Below are 27,168 nucleotides of genomic sequence, written 5' to 3' on the forward strand. Positions count from 1 at the left end.
TGGGTTGGGACCTCAGATTTTGCATTTTTTACAAGCTTCCAAGTGATACCAGTGCTGCTCGGCCATGGACCAGATTTTGGGTCACAAAGCTGGTATGAGAAATGTTGTGGTAACAACCTCTGGTATGCTGTGGCATTATAATCATTAAAGCTCTCACTTCTTGTTGATTGGGTTGAGGTGCAGGTGGATGACATAGCATTAGAACATTGTGTCAACTGTACTTTAATATTATGAAAACAATGATAATTATAAGGATTGTGGTGTCGGGTGGCTGCTTTTGACATCACCAGAAGCCTTGCAAAAAGAAAAATTATAGGTTAAAGACAATTTTTAACCTGTGTCATGCTGTGATAGCCAGAGGACCTTGTGGCAGCTTTGGAGAAAATTTCATCTTCTGCAGCCACAGGAGTGACTAGGCTAAAATGTGGGCCTTTGATCTGAGTATAAAGATGGCAAGTCTGCAAAGAAAACTGAATGTGCAGCCTCAATAGTTCTTGAGGTCTGATAGGGAAAGAGTTGGGATCCTGATAACTGGGAGGAGAACATTTGTGTGAATGAGCCTGAGGACCATTAACTCCTAATTTCTCTGAATTCCCTGGCCATCCGAAGCAAGTCCTTATTTCTCGCCAGAGGCCAGGAGTCTCCTCTTCCCTGGACAGTATTCAATGACCTAACCTTAAGGATAATCCCTCAGAAGATGATGCTGGTTGTCATTAAGGTCTGTCACCTACCATATTTCATTGCCTTCAGATAAAAACCTGGATCAGGTCTCAGCACAGCCTGAGGAGGGAAGTACAAGGCTGCTTCAGGAAGAAACAGTTACATGGCAAAAGCTCTATAGAGCCAGGATATATACACGTATCAGCAGGAGCATGAGAAGACATGGAGGATATCAGAGGGCCAACTAGGAGAAGGTGCAGTATGTGAGTGGATAAGAGAGAGTTCATTATCATGGGGATCTCACATACGATTTCAGGATCCAGTCATGTCTGTATGGCAAATATGTCTGTACCTGGTCTTAATTTGCTGAGCTGGGCATGGAAGCAGCTTATAGTAAATGAGGAATTGATGCTAGAACAGAGATCGTGTCTTAAATCAGGGTTCAGCCATCTTATTCTGTGAAAGGGCCAGAGAACAAATATTTTGTAGGCTATAAGGTCTGGGTTGCAAATGCTCAACTTTGAGGCTCTCGCAAGAAAGCAGTCACAGATAATGAGTAAAGGAATGGACGTGACTGTGTTCTAATCAAACTTTATTTACAAACAGGCTTTAGGCTAGATTTTGAACCCAGGCCTTAGTTTGCTGAACCCTGTATTAAATTAAATTAAAAGCAGCATCATGTGATAGAAAGAGCTAGAGTTTTACAGAAAGACAGATCTGGATTTGATTCCTGGTTCTACTTACTAGTGTGTATCATGCAAGTCACTTTATTTCTCAAGCCTCAATGTTCTCATTTGTTACAGTGGGCCTTATAATCTTTCATGTTTTTGTAATAATTAAATGAGATGATGAGATAATTTTTGCAAAATATTTGACATAAATATATACAAAGTCCCCATAAATTGAAGCAATTGTTTTCTCTTTCTTTCTTTCTTATTTCTTTCTTTCTTTCTTTCTTTCTTTCTTCCTTCCTTCCTTCCTTCCTTACTTCCTTCCATCCTTCTGAACAGCACCAGGTATATAACCCAGAATATTTCGGGTATTCAATAAGTGCTGCTTACAAAAAAAGAGAAAAATCAGCAAATTGCTGTCTGTTCATGATGGGCTTTCCCAACATCTTTCCTTTTCTTCGTATGAATGCACTAATCACCTGTGCATAAGGTGTATACAGTACTTCTAACAGTAATTGTAAATCATTAAGTTGGGACGTTGCCACAGATAAGTCTCATGACTTTCAGTCACGTGAATGAGTTTTCCAAAAGTCTGATCATGAAAGAAGTTGTTTGATGACTGATGTTCTGCTTGGAGCTCTGCTGCTCAAATGTATTTGGCTGCCTGAGGATCTTTCTTCTCCTCTCGGTCTTCTCTAAGTTTGAGAGAGCCTGGGCGATTTTTGAGACTTGCAGTATATTAAACAATAAAGAAATGCCAAATAGAGTAAAAATAATGTGATGTGATGTATTTTAAACGTTTATATGGAATAAAATAAAGCTTTTGACTCTCAAAATAAAATGTATTATATTCCCTTTTTAGTATAGACTGTCATGGGTCTGAATATGAGGCCTATCAAGAGTGTAAGACTAGGGCATATAGACTTCAGGGTTCCACTCCCCTGAGCTTGACCCTGCTCAACTCATAAGACTTCTAACTTGTTGGCACTTTAAAGCATTTTTCAACAACTGTTTTATGCTTCTGAGAAATAGTTCTACACTTCCATAAAGTGCACCTGGAAATATTGGTGCATTTTGGATAATAGCTTTCATATTTCAAAATTAGATCTGATAACTTACTCTATGGTGGAATGAGAAAAACAGAAACTCAGCCAGAAGAAATACTATAAAATACACTTTAGGTTGATGTACCTAAAACTATGCATAGATAATGAGTTGTATCATCCCACTTGGGGGAATATGTTTTAGAAACAAATGCTCTTTTTTTTTTATGAAGTTTGAACAAATGATATATACATAGGTAGCATTAAAAGAAAATAATGACATATCTTTTTAATGTGGGTTGGTATAAATTATCTTTGGAGTCTTCTGGAGCTAAAATGCTTTGCAGTAATCTTTATGAGTGTCCTCATGCCCACAAAATTGAGTAATAAAGACTATGGGGACCCAGGCATAGAATCTTTTTGTAGACAAGGGGTTCAAGAGATGACAAGGGAATGTGTCTCCCTTATGATTACATACACTTGGACATCATTCTGGCTATCAGAATTCTAATTATATCAACAACTATTTTTAGAGGAATATATTATGTCAGGTACCCTTAAATGTTCATTTAAGTCTCCTTTAGAATGGTTACTGTTTCTTATCATTGCAGCCATACAGCTGAGGACACAAGCGAGAACTTGGTAATTATCTGTGGAATGTTTTTAAATGAATATGCTATTATATTTGATCCTCACACTGACCCTTTATGAGACATGTATTATAAACCCAATTTTATAGACTAGAAGCTGACGTAGCTAGTAAGTAGTAAAGATTCAATTTGATACCAACTCTGCCCAGAAGTCCGGAGGGCAGAGTACTGTGACAGGGGCATATGGAATTGACTTGATGAGGCTTTATTTGCATATAAAAAAGTACATCACTAACAAGGAGGAGTCTGCCCCATGTGAACACTCACCCAGGGTCAGAAGGGTAAGTGTGTAGTTTTGATCCAACTGAACTTAAATGGTCATGATATTCCATAGGATCTATTCTGTATCAGACCCTGGGATAGACATTGGCTTATGCTGTTTCTAATTCTTATACCTGTGATGTTTTCGTGGAAACCTGGGCTGAGATTTCAGTGAGCAACTGGGAAGTGTTAAGATTGTATTTTAATTATTTGGTTTTTCTGTCTTATTTTTCCTTTTAGAGCCATATATTCAAGGGCAAAGATCATGTTTTATAATGAGAAGCAGCATGATATGATGGAAGGAGGTGAAGTTTTGCAGTTAAACAGATTGTCCCATCTTATGGACAGTGAAACTGAGAATTAATCAGATGAAGTAACTTGCCCAGTCATACTGCTGTTAAGTGATGGAGTCTGGATGAGAATCCAGGTTAGTGTAATTCAAAAGAGAATTACTATGAGAGTACTATGAAGTACTCTCCCTTCCTTCATATTCCCGAATGACAAAGGATCAAGTTATGTGATGGTGATGTTGTTTGGTCCTAATGTATAGTTGGATCCTTTCTGCACTGGTCACGACATACATCTAGGTTTATTGATGTCTCATATTTTTACACTTCAAATCTGGGAAGATAAATCAGACAGTGGAAACAGGTTCAAAAGAATAACGAACATATTAGTTGCTGTGTACAAATGTTTGAAGGTTCATTCACTCATGTTAATTATATTGTAATACTTGACTTTCTGTAAGTGGTGTACTCAAATCCCAGTTGTAGCTTTGATTGAAGAGGTCCTTCTTCCAGATGGTAAAATCAGGCTTGTGTGGCTTGAGAAGTAATGCAAAATCTGACCTGTGATAGCTTTTAGTTAGGTTGAGCTACAACTGACCACACTGCTATGTGAGAGCTTCCTTTTCTCAGACACATGGCAGACCTAGTTCTGTGGAACCTGGTAAAGTGATGCTTTAAGCTGAGAATGAAGAGCCACATCACCTAAAGAGAACTTTGGCAGACTAGGCATTTCTGTGCAAGTGAGCCAGGTGTGGGGCTCCTTCATTACCCCAAGCCATCTGGGAGCACCCTAGATCAAGAATTCTGCTGCTGATAACTTTTCTGACCTTCTGTGGAGATGATGTGTGCAAGAATTCTACCCAGAGTAGACTGAAGGCTAATGTTTCAATCTTGTTGCAGAGCACTGACCACAGAGACTGGTCCTTGCTGGGTGGTCTGGAACAGTATTGTTCCAGTTCAAAAGAATAAATTGGAAACTTGCCTGCATACACATTCATGAAACAAGTCTCATGTGTTCTGGCAGAAATCAGCCATAAAGTGCTGCATTCTGAAAAACTGGTACAAAATCCAAACATCAACATGGCATATTTAAATGTACTTAATCATTTATTCTTTCATTAAGAAGGATTTATGGGATGCCAACCATGTGCCAACCAGACACTCTTCTAAACCACTGAGGCTCAAAGATGAATGATATACAGTCCCTGCCCTCCAGTAGCTCACAGTCCAGTGAGGGGACAGATGTATATTACCAGGCAGTTATAAAACAAGGTGGGATATTATTGGCAAGTATAAAACTGCAAAGGATATTATTGGAGGACCAAGAAAGGACCTCTAAACCAGCCTGGTGTGCAGATGGGATTTCAGGGAGACTTCTTGGTAAAGGTGGTTCTCGTGTTGTCTTAAAATTCATGCTGTAGTATACCTGGCAAAATATAGAAAGATTAATAGTCCCTGTAGAGAAGCTTGGAGCAGTAAAGCACCAAGTAGCAATGTGCCTTTTTTGAAAATGTCATGGAGGTCATTGTTGATGGAGCCCAGTTAGGATGACTATAATAAGTCCAGAAGGCATATTATCTTCTTTGTTTAAATTCATAGCCGTAACGCTCCCTCTTAAGTCCTAATTTGGTATGATCTACAGATATCCATAACTTGAGTAATAAATCAGAGTTCACATGATGAAATTTGAGTGTCTGATAATCGTTACCACAAAATAACTGTGTTCTGTTTCTGGATAAAGATGCCTAAGGCTTGGTAGGCCTCATCTGGTTTCTGCAGGGACCAGACTGCTGAATTAAAGAGAGATATAATTGAGACCCCCATCCCTGCATCTTTTAGGTTTTGGTGATGATACTAATCTCCACCATCCCTCCATGGTTTTTGATTTACTATCTTGGTCCATGAAACAAGAGCGATTTTAAAGGTTTCCATTTGGTTTTCCCCACTATGATAGCTCTTACTCCACAAGCCAACGATCCAATGTGGGGGTTACTCAAACTCCCTAACATGTCAATTCCAACTATATGGTAGGGAACTGTGGAAATGGCCACTAGGTGGGTCCATAGAACTTGGAAGTCAGACTTTAGCATTTATTACCTGGCATTTGTAAGTCTAACAGGGGGACCATGATGCTTTGGGTCTCTGGGATTCAACGTCATTTGAGACTCTGAATCCAGTAGCCTTAATAAGTTGGTATTTTCCTTCCCCCAGTGTACTCAGTCACCCAAGTGTATGACCCTAGATCCCACTGGGGAAGGACTGGGGGAAATCATTACAATTTGTACTTTTTACAATGTTACAGTGTTCTTCCTTCTAGAGACCCTTTCAAGTCAAGGAACTCTGGATCTGAAAAGTGACTAAGGGTTTGTAATTTTTCTCTGATTATAGAAGTTAAGCACCATTCTTGTTGGCTACTGGTCCATTTTGTCCCTACAGGTGCCATTAACCATCTCCATAACTCGTTATAGATCAAGACCCCTTGGCTACTCCTTTGGTCTTGCATGTCATTATCATTATGGTAACTTTTTTTTCACTTTTTTTTTTCTTTTGCAAAGTGTAGTTGACATGTAATGTTACATTAGTTTCAGCGGTATGACGTAGTGATTGCACAACTCTATATGTTATGCTATGCTCACCACAAGTGTAGCTACCAATCTGTCACCACTCAATGATATTACAATACCACTGACTATATTCCCTATGCTGTACCTTTTATCTCAGACTTATTCATTTCATAACTGGAAGCCTATATCTCCCACTACCCTTCACCCAATCTGCTCATCCCCTCCCCACACCTCCTCCCCTCTGGAATCATCAGTTTGTTCTCTTTATTTATGGGTCTGTTTCTTTTTATTTGTTCATTTTTTTTTGTCTTGTTTGTTTTTTTTTTTTAGATTCCACATATAAGTGAAATCATACAGTATTGGTCTTTCTTTGTCTATCTGTCCTATTTCACTTAGCAAAGTACCCTCAAGGTCCATCCATGTTGTTGCAACGGTAAGATCACATTCTTTTTAATGGTTGAGTAATATTCCATTATATATATATATTCATATACCATATCTTCTTTATCCATTAATCTGTCAGTAAACACTTGGGTTGCTTCCATATCTTGGCTATTGTAAATAATGCTTCAGTAAACATTAGGGTGCATATTTCTTTTCAAATTAGTGTTTTTGTTTTCTTTGGGTAAAGACCCAGGAGTAGAATTACTATAGTATAGTAATTTTTTTTTTTCTATTTGAATGTTTTGAGGAATCTCCATAATGTTTTCCACAGTAGCTGTACCAATTTACATTCCCACCAATGGTGCATAAGGGTTCCTTTTCCTCCTTGTTCTTGCCAATACTATTTATTTCTTGTCTTTCTGATTCTAACCATTCTGATAGATGTAAGGTGATATCTCATTGTGGTTTTGATTTGTGTTTTCCTGAGGATTAGTGTTGTTGAATATCAGTGTCTATTGGCTATCTATATGTCTTCCTTGGAGAAAGTTTTAATTCTATTAACTTGGGGTTTTTTGGTGTTGAATTGTAGAAGTTCATTGTGTATTTTGGATATTAATCTCTTATCAGATATATCATTTGGAAATATCTTCTCCAATTCAGTAGGTTGCCTTTTTGTTTTGATGGTTTCCTTCACTATGCAAAAGCTTTTTATTTTGATGTAGTCCCAATAGTTTATTTTTGCTTTTGTTTCCCTGGCTTTAAGAGACCTATTTGGAAAAAAGTTGCTAAGGCTGATGTCAAAGAGATTACTGTCTTCTAGGATTACTTTTCTTCTAGATATTTTATGGTTTCAGGTCTCTCAATTATTTCATGGATTTAATGAATCCATTTTGAGATTATTTTTGTATATGGTGTAAAAAAGTGGTACAGTTTCATTCTTCTGCGTGTAGCTTTCCAGTTTCCCAGCGTCATTTATTAAAGGGACTGTCTTTTCTCCATTGTATGTTCTTGCCTTTTTTGTCATAATGGATTGGTTTATTTCTGGGCTCTCTATTTTGTTCTCTTGATCTAGGTGTCTATTTTTTGTGTCCGTATCACACTGTTTTGATTACTACACGTTTGTAGTATATCTTGAAATCTGGGATTGTGATACCTCCAACTTTGCTCTTTCTCAAGATTGCTTTGGCTATTTGGGTTCTTTATTATGGTAATTGTAACATCTTGGTTTCTGGTGGTTATATACCTAGCCTCTAGTACTTTACAGCCCCATCATCTCCTATAAATATTAATGAGCTTAGTTCCATGATTGCCTTTTCTTCAGTCAGCCCCAGCCTACAGAGGAGAGCTACCATGAATTCCTCCTAGTGATGCTCATGCCTCTTCTACCACTGCATTTTTAGTGGCCTTAGTAAATTATATGTTCTGTAGGCTTTACTATGGAATGTAATCTTATTCCAGCATGCCCACTTCCCTTTGCCTCTTTATTTCTTCCTGTACCATCAGCCTAGGCAACCCACACATTTCCATTCCTCTCAGCATTGGCCACAACTTTTTCTAAGCATCTAGGAGCTACTCTAGTAGTGAGTTTGCTGCATCATCTGGGGTCCTTACCAAGGACTTAAATATAAATATGTTAGCTTGGAGATAGTACCCCCAAGCCAACAAATTTTTGCTCATTTAATTTTATATTCTTGATACCTGGGTATACATTCTAGATACTTTGTATCAGTCTGAGTCTAATCAGGAAACAGAAACTACAATGTAATATGAACAGGGACAGTTTAATATAAAGAATTATTAAACTATATAGAGGAGTAACTATAAGGATATAGAAAGGACTCTAAATTTTTTTTTAAGTTTATTCATTTTGAGAAAGAGGGAGAGAGGCAGGGGGGAAGGGCAGGGAGAATCCCAAGCAGGCTCTGCACCGTCAGCACAGAGCCTGAGGTGGGGCTTAATCCCACAAACTGTGAGATCATGACCTGAGCCAAAACCAAGAGTCAGACGCTTAACTGACTGACCCACCCAGGCATAGAAAGGACTCCAAAGAGAACCTTGGCCTGAGGAAGCATCCCCATGGAAAGAACAGCTTGGAAGGAGAGTCCTTCTGCATGGCTAGGCTTCAGACATCACTGGAGTAGATGTGGTTGCCAATACTGGTTGGGATGTTTACTGGGTTTCTTGGGTCAGAGTGGTCTGTCATTGTCAGGCAGCAGGAGTTTAGGCGAGCTGAGGCTGGTGGGCAGGCACAGAGGAAAAGTTGGGGTGCCACTTCCAGGGCAAGTCCTGAAGCATACCAGTGTTAACAGGAAGACTGCAATGGGGTGGTCACCAACAGAAGCTGTTCAGCTCTAGATACACTCTTACACATAAGACCTCCCATGTCTCAATAGTACCACTCCCTATTTCTTGCTCACTAGTGAAGAAATTCTGACCCCTCCACAAAATGAGAAGACACATAGTTCCAACAGTCTCAAGGGAGCTCTGCAGAGCCAGTATCCATCCTCAGTGGTGTCCATGCAGATGGCTCTATCCCATATTTGAGGGTCTTAGTTTTTCCCAAGAGAGTCCTTAGCATAAAGACCTGCCTTGGGTGAGCATTCAAGCCATCTCTGGAACTCTGATATGCAACTCTCTGAGCTGCAGTATGCTGCCCAGCTGTGTCTGCTCTTCCACTCCAGGAAGTAAGGGCCTCTTTGTAAGCTACCGGAGAGATGCTCTGGCTCTCATACTTAGCTTTTAACTGTCTGTTGATGGATCAGTTTCTCATCATCCCTCTTAGGGCATCAAAACAACCTCGCAGTGGCCACCTTCACTATTCTTGTGGTCATTGCTACCTCAGATCTTTCAAACGCCTGGATTGTTTCATCTGCAAGGCGTTTACTTCCACTCATTTTCCCAGATCACCACTAATGAAATCGTTAGCAGTTGAGCTGCTAACTTGTTTCAGGGACTGTCTATGCCTCAACTTACCATTCAAGATGGCATTGTCTTTGCCCTCAGGTGATGAGTAAGCCAGCCTCATGTTCTCATCTTACCATCTGTTTTCTCAGACCCCCCTCAGTACCTCTTGCATTACTTCATGCCTATTGAAAGCAGATGCCAGGATGGAATTAGACATGTAAGAGATTTATTGGGAGAAGCTGGAAAAGGTGGAGAGAGCCTTTAGACTACATGTAGGTCTGACATCTACGGACTGAAAGAAAGAAGAGAGAAGGAAATTGGATTGGAAAGGAGGAGTCTTGAACTAATGAGGCTAATGAGGAGGCCTCAAGCAACATCAGCTCTGGAAAATTCCCACCTCTTGCAGGATGGGGCCTGCCTGAGTGCCCCTACAGTGCTCAGTCATTGTCTGGGAGGAGCCCGTGGGAAGTGTGCTCTTGGTGTAAATTAGCTTAATTTGCAGCCCAAAGAGGCAGTAGTGAGAGGAGGAGCATTAGCCAGTTCTGTTCCCAACAGTAGTAGATTTGAACAGCACATTTTTGTTACTGCCTCTGGGAGTCTGTAACGCAAAGCAAACTTTCCAGCAGTCATAAAGGGGGTGGTTGATGAATCAAAGCATAAGAGTTTGAAGAGATATCAGCTGTTCAGGTTGAAGTAGCAAAAGTGGGAGGAATGATAGAGAAGGGACGAGGCTTGGCAGGGTCACAGGACTAATGGTGTCCTGATTTATCCCAACAGAGTTGGAGTCAGGTCATGAGCTGTAGCAATTAGTGGTGGTTGATGAGCCATCAAAGGTGGGCCTGAGGGCCTAGTTCCATCTAGTCTGCCCACATTTACATTTTGCCTTCATCCAATGAGGAGTAGTTGTATGTTCTGAGTAGTTCCCGTGCTGCATAAACACTATTTGCCCCTCCAAATCTATTCTCCACTCCACCCTGCTCTGTATCCTGAAAGCTGGCCTCTAGGGACTACATCACTAAGTGCTCTTGCCCTCTGGTTTCTATTTGAGTCAGCCAAAGGAAAATGCTTTAGGAGATCAGAGAGAGGGAGGAGAGAGGTCAGGGTATTTATTCTCCCAGCCACCTGCCTGCCAGGTCACAGTTTGACAGTGGCTGTGTCTTTCTATCAAAGGTTTTGGCTTCTGCTAGCTGGCCGTGCAATATTTCACCCGGGGATAGTAAAAACTTCCTGATAGGGTTAGGCCCTCACCGTTGCTTGTTGGTTTCCCCTAACTTTGTCCACAACTTTGTAAATAGTCTCTTCATTAAACTCTATTTGCCCCTTTTGAGGGTGCCATCTTTCCCTGCTGGGATGGGTCTCTATTGGTACCATCCTTTTTTTTTTATCTCTAAATCTGCTTCCTCATTTATGAAACAGTGGTAAGAATAGCACCTATATCATAGAAGTTAAGAGAGGTAATGTAAGTAAAGTTTTTAGTATAGTTCCTAAAACATAGGCATTAAGTGTTCAATGAATGTTAACTGTCATTGTCATTACTATTATCATTGTGATTGTCATTTTTATTCAGGAGCCAGTCACACTGGGACCAAGATAAGAATGTTGAGGGTTCGACTTTCCCACCAAAACCTCCACTCAACTCAGGATACTTGGCAAAACATACGTGCAACCAAAGGTTGGGTCCCATTAGACCCATTACATGATAAATCCACCTTTGCCAATTCTTGTGATTGATAAAACTCCCAGCAGGATAGTTCTGATCATTATTTCTGAGTGTATTTGTAAGGCCAAAGGTTAATGCTATTCCCATTTATTAACCCCTTGCTGCCAATTAAGCTAATTTAGAGAAGGAATTCTTAATCAGTAGCATGAAGTAGAGGAAAAAAACTCTTTAAGGATTTAAAAAGCCACTACTACAACTTATAGAAGCATGGCTTATTTCATTCTCAATATGTCATAATTCCCAAATATATAATATATTATAGTGGAAAGAAAGCAATGCTTAAAAGAAATGCTGCAATTTGTCCACATTATCTGTATAATGATTCTCATGACCCCATTATGGCTTAATAGTTAATTTATTTGTTCATTTAGGAGATAATAGTCTTCATGAGGCTGAGTTACAGGTTTTATCTCCACATAGGCCTCATAGCACAAAGAGATATTCTTCTGCATAATTGAAATCTGTACTCATAGCCTGATATTCCAACTTGCAAATGAATGATGATGATCACAAGAACAATGAACAGAAAGTGGGGGGAATATTTTGTACCAATAAATTCTCATGAGTATAAGAAAATCCAAGTGCATGTTTTTCTCTGAGTAGGTAAATAGTATTATTTTCCTGTGCAAAAGGCTATTTTTAAAAATGCGAGTGGAATAAATTGTCATGTGAAGAAAGAGCAATGTAACATACAAGTTCTAGTAATACACACTTAGTGTTTGTATTAGTTTCTTGGGGCTACCATAACAAATTATCACAGGCTGGGTAGCTTGAAACCACACAATTTTATTATCTCACAGTTTTGGAGGCTAGAAGTCCAAAATCAAGGTGTTAACAAGGCTCTGCTCTCCCTGAAGGCTCTAGGGGAGGATCCTTCTTTGCCTCTTCTTAGCTTCTGGGGGTTGCCAGCAATCTTTGTCTTTCCTTGGCTTGTGTCAGCCTAAATCCAATCTCTGCCTCTGTCATCTCATGGTCATCTTCCCTGTGTGTCTGTGTCCAAATTTACTTCTTTTTATAAGGACACCAGTCATACTGGATATAGGCCGTGACTTCATCTTACCTTGATCATATCCACAAAGACCCTATTTCCAAATAAGGTCATGTTCACAAAGTTCTGAGTGGACACGAATTTTATGGGGACACTATTCAATCCATTATCATGTCTGTCACCCTAACTACTCAAGGGTTGGTTCATCTCTTATGGGTTCTTTTAAGCTATTTTATTTCTTTTCTTCTTTAATATTTTATTTCTCTTTTTAGCCTCTTTTCTTTTCCTTATTTGATTTGCTCATCTGGGGAGAAAGATTTAAGTTACACTGTTTTGGCGATTACACTGCAGACAGGCTTTGTCTGTGGGACAAGTGGTTTGTCACCCCCACCTCCACCCCATGTGATATAGACTTACATTTTCACTATCTCTTTGCTCTATGGAAGATATGGGTTGCTGGAGAAAGAAGATTTCAGTGAATGATGAGCTGCCAGCAGTCTTCCCCACATGATGTGTTATAGTCCAGAGACCTTGATGAGATACCCAGCCAGGTAATTCCCAGCTCTCTGTTGCCCACCCCACAACTTCTTCCTTCCTCGTGTTCTCTTCCTTGAAGCTACTCCTCAGAGGATATCCTTGGCAGACAGACTTCCTTTTAGCCCCACCTAATATATCACTTTTAAAAAGTCTCACAATTCTTGCCCATTTCCCAGCATATGTATATTAACAGTATTAAACGTGTAGAGTCGACGGTTTGTTGGAAAGGAGAGGAGCCATGGAAGCAGAGAGAGAGAATCTTATATTTCCAGTCCCTCTCTGTTTAGCCTCTTCCCCACCCTTCCCCAAGTAAGGAAGGGTTGTCAAGCCAAGTGTTCAGTTGGGGATGATTGATTGGTGGTCTGATGATCAGAGTTATTGTGTTCATGCTCACGCATTCATGGGCTCTCTTCCATGGTCCTCCATTGGGCTACTATGCAATGAGATGCCCAAATGTGTCTGGTTTTTCCATCAAAGCATGCCTCTACTTGTCAGTCATCATTTTGATTTCCGTACTGTATGATCAGTCATCAGTCTGACTTCTGGTCAGAAGATGGTAACAGCCTAATATGGATTAGGGGTTAGGGATAAGAAGAGGTTCCACTTAGCTGTTTAGACTATGCTGCATGCACAATCCAACCTACTTTAACCTTCACTTCACACTGGACGTGATTGGGCAGGGCTAAGCCAATAAAAGAGAAACAAAACTCCTAGTGCTTTGCACTTTGCTTCCCTTTTACGTGTGTGTGTGCTAGCACTTGTGTCTCAGCAGGAGCCTCTGAGGAAGGGTGATTGTGGGTGAAGAATATGCATATTTTGGATCCTTTAGCCAAATATCCTGAACAACCCAGCAACACTTCTCTAACAAGTATATTATAAACAATGTCTAGAATAAGAGAGCTGCTTTGTGGACTTAACGTATCTAGGCCATTTATTCGTTCAAATAACTGGGAATTTTGGCAGCCCGTGTTTGATCCCAGGCAGGCCATTACAAAGGTGAAACTGTTACATTGTTACTGGAGATATGCAGCATGTATTTTGAAAGCAGCTTTACACGTATTTATTGCATTGATGCACAACAAAAGATAATATCATTTTTAGTGGCTCTGACTAATATGTTACTAGCTGGTCATTAGAACCTAATGCTTATGTCTGTATAATACTGCATTTTTACAGGACACAACACTCTTTTAATAATGGTTTTAATTAAACATTTTTTATTGAACATATTCAGTGACAAGCTTGGAAATTGTGACAATATTTTACATCCTGTCATTAATTGAATATATATTGGAATCTAGTTCTTTGTATTATCAAAACAAAGGTTATTATAATTGTGAAGAATTTTATTTTTGAAAGATCTGTTATAGGATCATTGGTTAAATTGGAACTTAGAAATGCAGATCATTTCAAGTTATACTAAAATATATATTAAACCACTAAAGTCATTAAAACCAGCAGGATTCTTAACTATCTTAAATGGGTTCGCTGAACAAATGCTAAGTTTAAAAATCTCAATATATACAAAACTTTGACATAATAAAATAAGTGTTTGCTCTATTTCATAAAAATAAGAGGATGATATTTTTAAGGAATTGAAATTTTATTTATATCCAAGTTTAGTCATTTGGTTACTCATTTAACAAAAAAAGCCAGGGGCGCCTGGGTGGCGCAGTCGGTTAAGCGGCCGACTTCAGCCAGGTCACGATCTCGCGGTCCGTGAGTTCGAGCCCCGCGTCAGGCTCTGGGCTGATGGCTCAGAGCCTGGAGCCTGTTTCCGATTCTGTGTCTCCCTCTCTCTCTGCCCCCCCCCCCCCCGTTCATACTCTGTCTCTCTCTGTCCCAAAAATAAAATAAACATTGAAAAAAAAATTAAAAAACAAAAACAAAAACAAAAAAAGCCAGACTGATATAAAGATTATTAGAAATATATATAAACAAAACTATTAGAAATATTTTGTTACAGGTAGCATACAATTATTACCTGTAAATTAGTATAGCCATGGCTGACAGATCTAATATAGAGAAAAATTTTCCATAAATTGGGAAGAAAGTGAGAAACATGATTTTGTGGGGCCTTTGTTCCAGAAGTTAAGTGTACTATTTGATGGGACAAACTGCTACTTGCTTTTACCCACAAGAACATGAAAAATTTGCTGCTCTAATATCATTAGTAAAAGTGCATTGATAATTGCTTGTCTGTAAGGTTATCTTTGCTGAAACTGGTGACAAAGTTCTTATGTAAATTTTATTTACAAATATACATGTGTGTCCCACGATGTATCAAAGGCAGCATCTCTTTGGGCACCTGGGTGGCTCAATTGGTTGAGCATCTGACTCTTGATTTCAGCTCAGGTCATGCATGATCTTGTGGTTAGTGAGATCAAGCCCTGCATCAGGCTCTGTGCTGATAGCATGGCCTGCTTGGGATTCTCTGTCTCCCTCTCTGCCCCTCCCCCATTGATGCTTGCTTTCTCTCTCAAAATAAATAAATAAACTTAAAAAAAAAAAAACAAAGGCAGCATCTCTTACATATATTTTACCTCATTATGACTTTGTCAGTGAACTTGCAGGAAATGGCTAGGTAGCTTCATTTTGAGCCTAAGGAAGGAATGCCTATAACCAGAGTCCAAGGAGAGCTCACTGGGGGGGGGAAACTAAAGCCCACAAAAATTAAATACTTATCCATGGTGACCCAGAAAATCATTAAGCCCAAATCCTTTGACTCCTGAGACAAGTTCTTTTTTCACTCTCATTTATGATGTTATATGCCTCCCTGTGGCACCTTCTGAACATACCTCTCAGTGTGTGCTTTGGCATAGTTAAATTTATTGAGGCTGTTAACTGGACCTTGAAATGGTGCGTTCCACTTTGTGGTGTTAGGCAGATTCAGATGTAAAATCTGAACTGGGTCCTTATGACCACATAGTGACTTCAGTCCTTTTGGATAACTTCAACTTAATATCACTGGAAATTCCTTGCATGGATCATGAGCAACATGTGACCCCCAAACTCTTCTCAGTTCATTATAATCTTTCATTTCTTCCAAGGCATCTGAACTGGATTTTTCCCGCATTTATGCTGTCTCATCCCTTAATTGTTTAAAGACATATTTAACTGTATGAAAATGAATATTGAAACTGAATTGAATGAAGATGAAAAATATTCGAAAAGTGTTTGCGTTGCTTGCTTTTTTTTTTGGCTTAATTGTTCAAGGCTAGTTAACTGCAATGTTACCAATTAACTGCTAATGAGAATGAAAACTGCCAACTGTCCCATTCTTTGTTCAAGATCCTGTGCTACTGGGGTTCTTCTCATGGCATAGGCATTGTTCTTCCTTGTATCCATGGCTGTGTCTGTTAAGACCTTTTATACAATAGCCTCAGAACTCTGGTTGCAATTAGAGTTTTGATTAGCTGTCAGTGATGTCATAGCCATGGTTATTTTAAATCCACTGTGCTAAGTGTTTTCCTTTTCTTAATGTACTGTAGAAATTCCATTTCTTGACAGCAATAAGACACTTCAGGCAGTGTGTTTCAGGGCCAATATTGCACTTCTCATGGAGTTAAGACACTTGGCCTTCAGCCTCATGACTTATAACACAATCTGAGTTATGCTATAATCACCCAGATATATACATGGCCTGTTGTGTTTTATTGCTTAAATGGAACCTGTCCCAGCGCCTCATCATCTGACAAGGTGGGAATATAGCCCCGAATGACTGTTCAGATTCCCACTGGGAGTTGCATTTGGTCAGATCTCCTTTAGCCGTTCAGGGGTTGCACTAAAACCCTGGAGGCTTTTGGTATATTTACCACACAACAGAAATCAAAACTTCCAGCATCTCAGTTCTCGCTGCCAGACTGCCCAACTTAGGTTGCCAAATATCTCCCTCTCAACACATTTATTGAACTTTAAAATGGCAGAACAGCATTGAATGAAGTCCAGTAATTTTTATAGGATATATTTTAGTCACTAGACTTTGAAGACTATTCCAACATTAATTATAAAGTTTCTGTGTCTGGATAACATATTGTTAACAGTTATTTTGCAAGTGCTAATGGCAAGATGGAAGACTTCCAATAATTTTATTGAGGAAGTAGCAATTAAAATGTTGAGCACTACAGGGTACATACAAAATAAAAATAATTTTGCAAACATGGCACTGTACTTCATGACAAAAATGGAGATATACTCTTGATTTTCAAATAGATATGATGATTTTACATTTCCACCTGTTTTTATTCAGGGAAGATCAAGAGGTCTCTTTTTTGTTTGTTTGTTAATATTTAAAGGCGGTGTAAAATGCCAGCGCTCCAGGCTAGTTTGATATTATTTACCACAACATCATGAAATGATTTTAAGACAAGTTGTTATCCATATTTCTTTCAATAGCAAATATCACTAAAATGAGATCATTGGCTTTGTGTGACAATTTATGACTCTGGAAATGCATGAGCTGTCTTTTCTAAAAACTTTCAAAGACCTCATCCTAGTATAGTTTCCCTCCAGAGCTCTCTTGTGTGACCACCCATCTTCCAGACTCACCCTACCACAGTCAGCCAGCATCTTCGGGTCACGAGCCTGTCAGAACCCTGAGAGCAGAGTGATGGACAGTAGGAGGCAGCAGGCAGGATGCAGAGCCCTCCAATACACACTGTTTCAGGGCGAGACCCAGAGGGTTAAAAGGATTTGCCCAAGGTCACATGGCTGAGGAATAATCAACGGTGCATGTGGACTCGGTCCAGAAGTGTGTCACCTTTACCACATTGCTTGTGATCATTTTACATTCGGAGTGCAAATTATTAATTGTAGAATTGAGACAGCTCGAATCAAAACAAACTGATAATCTATCAGTTTGGTGACATTACATTTTGAAAGGGATTTTAGACCAAGAGTGCAGCTGCTTTCCAACTTTATTTGATCACCACTTTCTTTTTTAGCCATATTCTGATTGCTATGTAACTCGGGCCTAGGCTTCTCTCATTCATTTGGTGAAATAATTCTTTTACCTAAAGAGTAATCTGTATTTTTAATTTTAGTTTATATCCATAGTTGGAATACTCATCAGCACTGGCTGATGATATCAACACTATGCTATACTATCACTAAATAAAGTTTCCTGCTAAAATATTTTATTAAGGTTCTGCTTTTGGGGAATCGATGTGCATTCTCCCGTGGTTTTCCTTTGTGGATCATTTCTTAAAAGCACCTTTTCTCTGGGGCACCTAGGTGGTTCAGTCAGTTGAGCGTCCGACTTTGGCTCAGGTCATGATCTCTTGGTTCATGAGTTCAAGCTCCGTGTCAGGCTCTGTGCTGACAGCTTGGAGCCTGGAGCCTGCTTCAGATTCTGTCTCCCTCTCTCTCTGACCCTACCCTGCTCACACTCTGTCTCTCGTTCTCACTCTCTCTCTCTCTCAAAAATAAAAATTTAAAAGACAAATAAACAAACAAACAAACAAACAAAACACCTTTTCTCTGAAGGATTATCCAATCAGGAACCAACTTTTTTTTCTCACTCAAGAAAAATAAGCATACAGAAACTGGTTATCAGGAGTTTTTCATCTACTTTTGCTAAATCAAAGGGATTTTTAGAAACATTTTTATAGGGCAATTCTAAGAAAGAAAATAATTCTCATTAATGGTGTTTCTTCTTTTTTAACTTACTTATTTATGAATTAATTATTATATTCTTCTATTACTTTATTTACTCAGTCTTATGGATTCTAAATATTAAAGCAGATTATTAGATTTCTCCTTAGCTTGCTTAACTGTTTTGTTTAATAACACATCAAGGGCTTATGAATATCAGTTAAATAATTCCTCTAGAGATTCATAATCTAACCTAAAAGCAAATACTTCTCTAAGCTGCCTTCCTGTAAGAGGACTTATCATTTGTTAACTTACTGCTTCTTATGAGAGGATTTATTTTTATTTTTTAAAAAAACATTTTATTTTTTTATATATTTATTTTTTTCTATTTTAGAGAAAGAGAGCATATGAGTAGGGGAGAAGGGCAGGGGGGAGGGAGAGAGAGAGAGAGAGAGAGAGAGAGGGAGAAGAATCTTAAGCAGGCTCCACATTCAGCATGGAGCCCAACTCAGGGCTTGATCCTACAACCCTGGGATCATGATCTGAACCAAAATCAAGAATCACTCAACTGACTCAGCCACCCAGGTGCCTATAATATTTCTTATTTTTTACTTAGTATATATTCTTGGTTTATATTGAGTGAATCTATTACTACTCCACCTTTGCCTTATAAGAAGCAAAGTATGTCTTTTCTTCCTCTTATGCTCAATGTGTTATGATGTATTCACTTAATAGATGCTCAAAAAACTTCTCATAATCAGATGGAAAGCTGAAGATATGTATTTAATTCATCATGTGTTTTTTTTCTTCAGCAAAATTAATCTCAATTCTTGAACCACAGAAACCTGTGTTTAGAAAGAAATAATTACTGATTATATGTAAATGACATTGAAAATTTTTCTGATTTTCCAAGTGATTTTTAAAACTGATAAATTAACACAGCAGAACATGGAAGAGGGAGAGGCTTCTTGCAAGAACCAATATAAGGGATAGATAGTAAGCTTTCCATGAATTTCAGCATAAAAATGTCAGCCTTCTATTTTGCTAACATACCTCGAAGAACAGGTACAAAATTGATTTTGAAGTACAAGTTTTTAAAGCTAGAAATAAAACTTGTATAAATAGAATTTGGTTACAAAGGTGACGATGGAAAATAAAGTAATCTTCCTGTTGGTGGTTAGGTCCCCCGTGGGGCCAATTAGTGACTTTGTCAAAACTGTATGTCAGGTTCTGAAATAGTTAACCTCCAAAAGGTGTACAGTTTATCCCCAGGATGGACATAAGTGATTGGACAAGTGTCATTGAAAAGAACTTGAAATAATAATAGAGGAGTCACAGGAAATAACTGACACTGAAAGTTTTTATGATTAATACTTCAGAAATCTTTTCTCTTGATTTTGTTTCATGTTCTCATGATACTGTGGCTGTCCTACCAGATATTAAGAACCAGAGTTTGGACCAGACACAGTGTAGCCAATGAGAGGCAAAATCCTCTAGAGTTTAATGGTTTGGGCTTTGAAGACTGACAGATATGGGTTTGGTTACAGTTTCTGCTTTCCTGTCTATGTGAAGTTGGAAAATCCAGGTGTATATGACTTCCTTTTACTATATTGCTTCTAAACAGAATGGTAAGACAATTACAGGGAATGAAAGGGCAGACAGCCTTTCAGAATGTATTCAAAATACGAGTTAAAAAAATTTTTTTTAATATTTACTTTTGAGAGAGAGAGCGAAAGAGAGAGAGAGAGCACGAGTGAGGGAGGGGCAGAGAGAGAGAGAGAGGGAGACACAGAATCAGAAGCAGGCTCCAGGCTGTCAGCACAAAGCCCGTCATAGGGCTCGAATTCACGAACTGTGAGATCATGACCTGAGCCAAAGTCGGACACTTAACCAACTGAGCCACCCAGGCGCCTTGAAAATATAAGTTTTTTTTTTTTTTTAATGGAAGGGACGTTTTATATTAAAAAAAGTCACCATGATCTTGTCAAATTATCTATGAAGACAATTTTTTTTTTAATTTAAATTCAAGTTAGTTAGCATACAGGATGGTCGTGGCTTCAGGAGTAGTGAAAACAAGTTTTGAAGATGCTCTTACTGAAAGTGTGCTCTTATTCAAAGGCTTCTAGATGATTATCACAAGCTTTTCTTCTTTTTCCAGGGCATATAGGCAGATGACTATATACCAGAGCGTCTTATACCAAGGTGCAGCCAGATGACTGAGTTCTCTTCAATGGAAGGAAAAGTGGTGATATGTAGTGTTTCTGAGCTTGGTGCATAAAAAATCTCCCATGATAGGCTCTCTATGCTCTTTTCCTTCACATGAATTGATGCAGAGGGATATGGCAACATTAGAAATTGTATGTTGAAGCTGGTGGAGCCACAATATGGAAGGAGCCTAGGACCCTGAATCAGTGCCCAGAGGCGAGCCCCAGTTAATCAGGAACACTCATTTTGACGGTAATGAGTGAGAAATAAGTGTTGGAGCCATTATAAGCTTTGCTGTTTTTTTTAAATAGTAGAAAACAATACTTTAGTATTCTAAATAGTATCTAATATAGAATTTATTTTCTTTCATAATTTATTATATATTAACATTAGAAGTGCTGCTTGTCAGCTTTCAATGATGTCATTGCAAATGCATGCAATAGTTCACAGTGAATAAATGTTTATCTATTTGACCACATCATCGCTACACTGATTTTTACTGTTCTATGTCATCCCTGAATTTACAAAAATACACAAGAAGCTAGTCCAACTTCAATTTTTCTTTCACAGAGCCCACATATCCCCCCATCTCCACCTTGACACTGGAATTCTGATTAAAATGAAACAGCAATAGAACAGAGGTCAAGAACTTGGAAGGATTCATATGGAGGAAACCAGGTACAGCTTGATTTAATATCAATATTTCATGTGTTCAGAGAGTGGAGTTTCAGGCTACAAGATAACAGCCCATCATTTTTATGCCCTTCCATCTGTGAAAAGCTGTTCCTCAAAGCAGTGTGTGAACAACCTAGCAGCTTTTCATTTAAGCACCATATTCTGAAAAAGAGAGCGAGAGAGATCTTTTGATGTATAACCAGACTCTAGGAATAATTAAAATCCATGGAGTTTTAGGGCCAGACTCATAAAGAATGAACATATTGCTAAGGAAAACTACAGAGCACAAATCTTTAACATAATGAAAATGTTGCCTGCTGCATATACAAAACAAAGTCTACACCATATACTATCTGTCAGTGAAGAAACAAGAGTGTGGATTTAGGAGATAGTAGAATAGGAGGAGCCACAGGAATAAAATAAAATGTTTAAAGTGAGGGTTTGGCAGGGGGTGGAGGGAGGGATGAATAGATAGAACATAGGATTTTTAAGGCAGTGAAAATACGCTGTATGATATTACAATGATGGAATACATGCCATTATACATTTGTCAAACTCATAGAATGTACAATACCAAGACTGAATCCTAATGTGGACCTTTGGTGATTATGATGTGTCAATATAGGCTTCACCCCTTCTAACAAATGTACCACTCTGGTGGGGAGATTGATAATGGGGGAAGCTGCCCATGTGTAGGGAAAGGGAGTAGATGGGAAATCTCTGTGTCTTCTCTTAACTGAACCTAAAATTGCTCTTTAAAAAAGTCTTTAAAAATTTTAAAGAAAAATCCAAGATGTAATGCATTAAAATTTACAGGGTGAGGTTTTGTTTAAAAAGTATGAATATAATAATAATAATAATTATTATTATTATTATTATTATTATGCAGATAAGCCCCATTAAACCAAGTCCCATTGTAAAACAGCAAAGCATAAAATAAAAGGGATCCATATTCTCATATTTCTAACAGAACTCCTGGAATAATGCAAAGCGATAGAAGAATCAGGAGTTTCTTCCTGATAGTCTGTCTTCCTATCACTCATGTGGCATTGTGGGAAGCATTGGTACAAATCTTGGACCAGGGTCCTTAGGTCCCATCCCAGGTTAGGGACTCATTAGGCAGGTACCTGGCTTCCCATTTAGGTATCCAACAGTACCCACAAGCTTTAAAACACCAGAGGACATTGTGGTAACAAAAAGACAAATTAGTCTGAGGATGGCCCAAAGATGGGATTATTGCCCCATTTAGTATACTTTTGCAATCAGATTTTTCCATGGAAAGGCCTTTCTCTGTGAAGTCTATTGGAGTCATAGGAGCAACTTTTCAGAAAAGTAGCACTTTTGCTGAGTCATACCTAAATCATAACAACATGAAAATTCCAACAAGTATACATGTTGTAAATGAACCATCTTTCTTCCAAAAATGATTCTATTGCATCTCTTCTGTCACATCTCTCAATTTAGGAATTGTAAGCTACTTCGGTATGTTATTCAGGTGAATCATGGAAGTACTTTAAAAAAAAAAAAAACTTCTTATACATAAGGAGATGTAACTCTGAGGCATTTTTTGAGTCCCCATTCATTTATTTATTCCACTTTAACTAAACACCTGCTATGTTCTAGGCCTTAGCTACTAGAAAGACTCAAGGAATAAATAAACAACAACCAACAAACAAATAAGCAAAGCATTTAACAGTTATAGATGTTATGATATGATGTGAAGTGTTGACTGTCCATCATTTTGCTTCATCCTCATGATAACCCTATAAAGGAGGTACTGGTAGGATCCTTTTTTTCTAGATGAGCAAATAGGTTTAGAGTGGTTAAGTAGCCCACCCAAGATGGTAAAGGGCAAGAGCCCTAGTTTATTCTACCCTAGAGTGTCTGCTCTTAATCTCCAAACAATCATGTCTCCCATGGTTTCTACTCTGGGATACTATTGTGTACGCTATTGATGGGGATAAGTGTGCAAGCAAGTAATTTTAATACATCAAGAATACACAATGTGATACTGGAGCACAGGACAGAAGAGAGAATAAATGTGCAAGGTAGAGGTGGGAAAAAGAAATGCTATTACATGGGGGTTGCCAGATGGAGAATCAGGGACAGACATTGCAAGCAGAGAGGCATTGTGTTCAAACCCAAAAAGGCATGAATGAGATGGTGCAGCAGTGATTAGATTCTCAGTATGGAAGTTAGGCTGAGCAGGTAGAGGCCAGATTATTAAGAATTTTAATTGCATGATGAGCACTAGGTGATGTATGGAATTGTTGAATCTTTATATTTTGCTTCTGAGACTATTCTGGAATTGAAATTAAAAAAAAAAAAGAATTCTAAATGCATAGCATGTTGAAAAGGTCCTTAAGCAGAGATATTAGGTGGATATCCTCCCCACCCCACACACCAAAACTTTTTATACTGCAAGGAATAGACAGAAGGGCACAGTGCTGATGGGTGGGCAGAATGACGTCCTTTGTATTTTCATTTTTTGTTTCACTTCTGAAGATTGTATTGTAGATGATAGAGTAAGATTTATGTCTTGTAGAAGGAGCCATATATAAATCAGGCATAATGACATCTTCCATGTATTGAAGACTTACTATGAGCTAGTTGCTATGTTGGAAACTTTGCATGTTATTTCGTTAATCTTAAAAAATATTTTTGCAAAGATGCTGCATTTGTGTTTCCCTAGCAGATATCTGTGGGACAAATCTCCATTTCACTGATGAGGAAATGGAAGCTCTGAGAGTCTAAAATACTTGCCCAAGATAATACAACTGTTAAGTAGGGGGAAAAAAAAAAAAAAGGAGCTCCAGTTACATTCTGAACAAGGAAAGTAGAGTTAGATGATATTTGCAACCTTCCATGGCTGTTTTTTAGAAAGTCTCAATACTTTTGTAATCACACTTAATATTTGGAAAATGTTGGTCAGGATAGATTTTCAATCTTCTCATTACGAAAATAATTTTGCAGTTAGAGTATGAACTCTAAGGGAAAATACCACTGATAAACACAGAACAACTCTCTTGTATTAACAGCAATTTACATAGCAAATCTAAGGAGATTGTGCACTACTATCAGATAAACACTTTTTTTATATTGATGTCTGGAACTATACACTGACTGCTTGCCATTCTCTGCAGTGGGAGTTCAGGCAGCATGCAGCCAAACTAAAATAGATTTTATAACATCGAATTGATTTTTTTTTTTGGTATTTGCCCTCAGTGTAGCACCATTTCTCATATTCTTAAAGCTGACCTAAGTTTGGGAAATTTGCCAATCAATTGTTCAGACTTCTTTCTTTATTTTATAACCCATAGGATACTATTGACCAACACAGGAAAACATCTGTTATAAAGAAAGCCAAAAGCTACTAAGAACTTAATAATAGATGGTCACCTTGTCCTTTTGTAGGCACTCCAGAGTTGGATATTAAATTCAACCAACTGAGTTATCTTTAATTAATTACATTCTTCTAGAGGCTGATGCCTCACTTTGTCCAACTTTTTACAAGGTAAATAGGATAATTTGCCTAATGATTCCAGCATTTAGAGTAGAGCTGGGGAGAGAAGTTAGAAGATACAGCACCATTCTTTTTCACTCCTTAGCAGAGGGCTGAAGTTCAGCCAGAGGTCTTGTATAATAGGAGTTTTTAGAGGATATTTAGTGAGGTCCCTATTGGAACATTATCTGTATCGCGAACAACCGTATATCATTTGATAATCATGGGCAAGTTTCAGCTTAGGAAAGACTTCATGTTGATGAGCTTTAAGATGGGGAGGTCCCAATTTTGAGGATGCCAACATACTTCTATCCTATCAAATCCCTCATGTCAGGCAGGATTATCTAGCAGAGGAGTATCGGTAGGGGAAAAGGAAAGAAGCTCGCAAGCCATCCTGGACACCAGGAGGTTTTCACACACCCTTCTTGGCCAGAATATAAAATGAGGGTTCCGTGGCTTTCAAAGTCTTTTAAAGCTTAACACACTCTGCTCCTAAGTTCTGTCATTTGCTCTCAGTTGAAAGCAGGGCTTTCCCTGTCGACCCTGTACAGCCAGGGAGAAAGAGTTCCCAACAGAGCTACCTGCTGCTGTTTTCAGGAATTCTCCATGCTCCTTATGTTCGGATGCAGCTAGTACTGCTCCTGTGCAGCCAATGGGAGCCCAGGCGCCAGCTCACGTGGTTTTACTAGCTGGAACACTTGTAGAAATGGCCTGGCCATCCAAACCCGGCTGTAGTTCTCCATTCTTATTGTTTTAGTTCTTGTAATAAATCTTCCTTGGCCTGCTAATTCATTGGTTTTCAAAATTTTGGGGACGCAACCCCGTAGTAAAAAACAAAATACATTTGATACATACCTGCACACAAATATACAATTAAAAATATTTTTAATGTTTATTTATTTTTGAGAGAGAGAGAAAGACAGAGAATCTGAAGCAGGCTCCACGCTGTCAGCACAGAGCCTGAAGTGGGGCTCCAACTCATGAACCATGAGATCATGACCTGAGCTGAAATCAAGAGTCAGATGCTTAATGGGCTGAGCCACCCAGGCACACCACAAACATACAATTTATACAAAAATTTCATTAATAAAAGTCAGGTAGGAATATAGACAAGAGTCTTGCCACAATTTTATTGTAAATCTGCATGCCATTAGCAGAGGAATGAACATTAAATGTACATTGACAGGTAGCTTTGACCAATGAGAATGCATAAATATTGAAAAGAAAGGGATTTGGAGAGAAAATCATTGAGGTACACACAAGAAAGCTGGATCCCAGTTCAACTCAGATTCTAATGACATCAACTGGGGAGAAGCAAATGCTCAGAAACAATACTTTCTGAAGGAGTTGCTTCAAGGGCTCAACTATTAAAACAAACTTCATTTTACCAATTGCTCTTGAGGCAGTTGAAAAAAGGACAGATAAAGGCTTTCTGGGATTTCATGCAAGTTACCATCTGACCTCTCTGGTGCTATCAAGATTGACAATGGGAAGAGAGAGAGACACCGAAAACATTTGCATAGATGCTGCTGAAGTATGCTGACCCAACTAGGAGACTGATTCACTGGGAGCTCAAATAGCCAACCTAGACGGTGTGCTGAAAAAGTCTCTGCGGGGAAATGGAACTTGACAATCCCATGCATTTACAGTGTACGATTCTGTCTCTTTGTTGGAAGAAATTCATAAAACTCAATTACAAGGCTCAGAAACAGGGATCTGCTTTAGCTTAAATCTTAAACAATATCAGTAACATGGAGAGTTATTAAAGAATGTTTACTTTCCAAAGAAAATAAATGGGTCACTCAAAACTAAATTCAAATGACTGAATAATATGAGAAAAATTCAAATTTCATAGTAATAAAAATTTTAATTTCTAGTAACAGCTAGCAGCTATTCTTTAGCTTAATAGGATTATTATTATTATCATGAATGGCCAATTTGAGTGGCGATTCAGGGACATGGGTATTCATGCTTATCTTGCTGATTTGTGAATAAGCTGATGACTTATATCTAAATAAAAATGTTTATTCCCATTCTTCTAGCATTTCTGCTTCTATGAATGTATTTAATCCAAGCATATCACCACAGATGTACTCAAACATTGATCTATAAGGATGTTTCTTGAAGCCTGGCTTATAATAGAAATAGTGCCAAAAAAACTCTGTAAGCTTCAATTTTCATGCCTATGAAAACAAGAATAACAGTAGTACCTACCTCACAGAAGCATTCTGATAATTAGATAAGATAATCTACCTAAAGCACCCAGCCCAGGGCCTAGCAGATAGTAAGTGCTTGTTCTGGTTATTCTCTGTTTGCCCCCCATGTCCTTTCTTAGTACTGCTCTGTCCTGTGCCTGCAGATGGCATCTCCCAACGCCTCTTGCTCGCTGGCCCCCAGTTGAGTGTGCCCAGTAGCAAAACAGGAGGTACTGGCCAGAGACTTCCAGGGAGGGAGGAAAGAGAGGGCTTGGGGTATTTCTTTTCCTCTCCCTCCTTATTTTAGAACTGCCTTCTCATCAGCAGCTG

At 38.6% G+C, this 27,168-nt stretch overlaps 1 long non-coding RNA gene across 2 annotated transcripts in view; it reads left to right on the top strand.

Moving 5' to 3' along the window:
- LOC123608685 overlaps window positions 1–21,144 on the top strand; it is a 56,832-nt gene extending 35,688 nt beyond the window's left edge. Inside the window, exons 3-5 of one of the 2 annotated variants that reach the window (XR_006717378.1) lie at window positions 3,526–3,712; window positions 20,420–20,718; window positions 21,037–21,144. This is a non-coding gene — a long non-coding RNA (uncharacterized LOC123608685). Of the gene's footprint in view, window positions 1–3,525; window positions 3,713–20,419; window positions 20,945–21,036 lie in introns of those variants that run through there. The other variant, XR_006717379.1, reaches the window with a different exon arrangement.
- The last annotated feature ends 6,024 nt before the right edge of the window (window positions 21,145–27,168 follow it).

The sequence above is a fragment of the Leopardus geoffroyi genome, chromosome B2, assembly GCF_018350155.1.
Source record: "Leopardus geoffroyi isolate Oge1 chromosome B2, O.geoffroyi_Oge1_pat1.0, whole genome shotgun sequence".
Classification (NCBI taxonomy): Eukaryota; Metazoa; Chordata; class Mammalia; order Carnivora; family Felidae; genus Leopardus; species Leopardus geoffroyi.